The sequence below is a fragment of the Engraulis encrasicolus genome, chromosome 13 (genome assembly GCF_034702125.1).
Source record: "Engraulis encrasicolus isolate BLACKSEA-1 chromosome 13, IST_EnEncr_1.0, whole genome shotgun sequence".
NCBI lineage: Eukaryota > Metazoa > Chordata > Actinopteri > Clupeiformes > Engraulidae > Engraulis > Engraulis encrasicolus.
In genome coordinates, this window is record NC_085869.1 from 46475403 (window position 1) to 46479541 (window position 4139).

A 4139-nucleotide genomic window follows, 5' to 3' on the forward strand; every position below is an offset into this window, starting at 1 on the left:
ACCCGCGAGCAAGCGAGCCGCAAGCAAGCCCCCCACTCCCCCCACTCCCCTCTACTCCCCTCCACTCCACTCCACACCGCAAGCCCTCCCAGCCTCGCCAGGCCCCAGGTGTGGCCGGCGGGAGGGGAGAGGAGGGGAGGGTGGGATGGATGGAGAGGAGAGGAGGAATGGAGGGGGGTGGGTGGTGGAGGGCCGGGTCCCCCATTCCAGAATGCGGGTCAATCAGCAGGCAGAGCCAAAGCCAATATTAGCTCGCGAATATATATAACGGCATGTATTACGTGGCAGTTGATGCTGCCCTGCCCTCCCTTCCTCCCTTCCTCCCCCACCACCAGCACCACCACCAGCTCCTCCTACACAAGGCAGCAGCCGGTCGGGTTGGAGGGAGGACGGCCCCACGGTGACTGCTGTGGATGGGGGGTGGGGGTTGAGGTGTGGGATGCAGGCTTGGTGGTGATGGGACATGTGTGTGTGTGTGTGTGTGTGTGTGTGTGTGTGTGTGTGTGTGTGTGTGTGTGTGTGTGTGTGTGTGTGTGTGTGTGTGTGTGTGTGTGTGTGTGTGTGTGTGTGTGTGCGTGTGTGTGTGGTGAGTGGTTTGATGGTGGTGAGTGGTTGAGGTTGTAATAGAGGGGAGTGTTGGTGTGGGTGGGTGGGTGGTGTATGGATGGTGTTGGTCGGTGGTGGGGGTTAGCAAATCAGTGGTCTTTTGATGTAGCCACAGAAATCTCTCCGGTGCGCCGCAGATTTATTTGCTCCGTGGTGGCTGCTGGCTGGCTGACTGCGTAGAGGTGCACGAGGCCGCTGCCATTCAGAGGACAAAGCCAGGGGGTGTCTAGACCAGCCAGGGCTTCACACTGTCCTGGGCCCAGGAAGAGGAGGAGGAGGAGGGGAGGAGGAGGAGGGGGAGAGGAGGAGAGGAGGAGAGATAGTGGAAAAGAGGATGAGGAGGGGGGGGGGAGAGAAAGGGAGAAGAGGAGGGGGTAGTGGAAGGGTTTATAGGAGAGAAGAGGGAATGAAAGGGAAAATGAATTGAAGGAGAGATGAGAAAGAGTAAGGGACAGGACAAGGTGGAGAGGAGAGGTAGTGAATGGGGAGAGGAGAGGAGGGGGAGAGGAGAGGAGAAGAGAGGAGGAGGTGGAGAGAAGGGGTAGTGAATGGGGAGAGGAGAGGAGGAGGAGAGGAGAGGAGGGGTAGTGAGAATGGAGAGATGAGACAGAGCATAGGACAGGAGGAGGTGTAGAGGAGTAGTAGTGAAAGGGGTTGTGGGAGAGATGGCGGAGAGAAAGGAAGAGGAGGGCTGTGTGTGTGTGGGGGGGGGGGGGTTGGGGGGTAGGTAGCGGTTGTGGAGTAGTAGAGAAAAGGGTGATAGAAAGGGGGGGTGAAGGGAGAGGGGTGAAGGGTAGGAAGAGAGGAGGATATAGGGTGGTGGTGAGGTTGGGGGTGAGCTTGGGGGTGGGGGCGGCCCCCCTGATGAAGGTAGCAATGCTCCTGGCGGCCGGAGCGGAGCGGAAAGGAGCGGAGCGGAGTGGAGTGGAGTGTCCCCGGATGGGAAGAGGGATTGGAGCACTGACCTTGGCCACAGCCCATTTTGAATATGTTAACAGTCCGCCGTTCCCTTGAACTGTCACAACTTCGAATCGAGCACTTGTAATGCCTCCGCCGGGCCGGGCGACCCGTTATAATAAATATCGCGCCGGAGTCTTCCAAGAGGACACCTCACCTTGTTTCCGAGGCTCTTAAGCAGCAGTGGAATTGTGCCGGGAGATTGTTTTTTGGCACTAGAATAGCGTATTGTGTGCGGTGTGTACCCCTCCCCACCCCCTCAATAGTTTTCGATTTTCTCATTGTCACAAGGAAGAGAAAAGAGAAGAAAACGGTAGAGGTATTATTGTGGCGATGACTTGCTCTAATCAGATGAGGACAGGGTGGCGAAGGAATGGGTTTTCAGAGAGGGGGAGGGGGGTTGGCAGGACCTTGATGTCAGGGGAATGAGGACACTTAAGCTTGTTGGGGGGCGTTTTAATAACGCACACGTGTGTGGACGGCCTCCGACCAGGCAGAGTGTTGAAGGGGGGGACTGACATGTCAGAACCCTGAACTAAAGATATAGGGAGCTTCACTTCGTTATGGATGACAACCGAGAAAAAAAATGCCTGTGCACTTCAATGCTCCACCTCGGCTCTACCACCACCACTAATATCATTCACTGCACTTGTGGTGCAATAGTGAAACAACTATCTACCACTCCCCGGATCAAGTGCCTTGAAATGACATGCATTTATTCAGGGAACGGGCACGGAGCAAATGTCCTCTCCGTGACACCGTAGTCCAGATGTTTGTGTGGGGAAGTTCCTTCCATCCAGCGAGCGTTCTATAAATTAGAGATTAATGCCCATCCTTAAACAGCTGTTGCCATTGCTGCACTGGCTACAGTGTCATCTATAAATAGACCGGCCATATGTGGTAAACTGTCAAATGGAGCGTTCAGAAGCAAGTGGACACACATGACCTATTAGAGAGGGTGGGTGGGGGTGGGATTTTTTAGAGTCTTATGCATATGTATTGGCACGGCTCACCCCTTGTCTTACTGACAGCAGAACTGCATAGGTTTACTCTCTTTTTTCCTCCTCCTTTTTAAACGGCAATTGGAGAGTGTAGGAATGTTAAGCTCATGCACTCGTGCCTGCAGAAACCCAATCGCATCAGGTCTCGTCCGCCGAGACCGAGAAAGCGCGCCGTCGTGCTTAACAAGCCAATTGTCTCCATCAGATTAATTATTTCCATCTTGTTTACGTGTGCTGCGGCTGTTTTCATGGTTTGTCTTGCAATTCTTTAATTTCCTCCTCTTTGGGTAAGCCTCTTTTTGTCACGACATGAGGCACCGCGCGGGCCCCTCTTCAGACCCCACTACTGCCTCTTTTGTGTGCCGTTCAGCAGCGATGGCTCTCATCCTGCGGATTTCCAATAATTTCACAGTGCCTGCAATTAGACGGCAAACACTAGGCATGGTAAACAAAAAAAATCCGGCCGTGTTTTTTTTCCCGTGCCTGCACAATGTTGGACAATGCATCTTGATTTGCATTGTGAATGGGGCTCTGGCCCCGAGCCAGTACGCTGCTGTAAAGCAGCCAATTCCACGGAAGCATAAATCTCTCCGTTTAAAATCAAATAAATATTTGCCAGACATTTCACAGCCAGCCGGACAGCTTGATCGTGTGTGATTGAATGTTTCAAGAGCTATTTTACTGTCGCTGTAACTTTAAAAAATATGAACAGCTGGTCAAATGACTCATTGTGCTGCAAAAACATGTGAATTGCCTGAACATATTCCCTTTTATACACTGTTATTCTGCTATCATACCACACGTACATACAGTATGAAGAAATAGAAAACCTGACATGTATAAATGACAATCTTCATCTTTTGATGTGTTTGAAAGAAGCCAGCAGTGACAGCATTGTAAAATCCTGTCAGTATATCCCTTTGCCCTACTATGTGATATTTGAACAGGGAGAAGGAGAGAGAGAGAGAGAGAGAGAGAGAGAGAGAGAGAGAGAGAGAGAGAGAGAGAGAGAGAGAGAGAGAGAGAGAGAGAGAGAGAGAGAGAGAGAGAGAGAGAGAGAGATACAGAGAGAGACAGACAGAGAGACAGACTGAAGGCAGGAGAGAGTCTATGAGCAAGAGAGAGAGAGAGAGAGAGAGAGAGAGAGAGAGAGAGAGAGAGAGAGAGAGAGAGAGAGAGAGAGAGGGAGAGAGAGCAGAGAAACAGCAGTGGAGAGGCTGGTTTTGTACATTTTTGCTGCCCTGTCGTTTTCTCAGCAGGGTGTCTCTTGGGGAAATCAAGGGGATTGCAGAGCGGCAGGGGAGGGAGAGAGGGAGGGGGTAGAGAGGGAGGCCTGGCAGAAACATACAAGCGTCAAATCTCCAAACAGATAGACACAGGGAGCCTAATGCCGTCCACACGTGATTAGCAGCTGCGCTTTTAAGACCCCGACTCACTGCATTTGATGGTGCTAGTCACTAGTGTAGTGCATAGTGTAGTGCATAGTGTAGTGTAGTGTAGTGTAGTGTAGTGTGTGTGTGTGTGTGTGTGTGTGTGTGTGTGTGTGTGTGTGTGTGTGTGTGTGTGTGTGTGTGT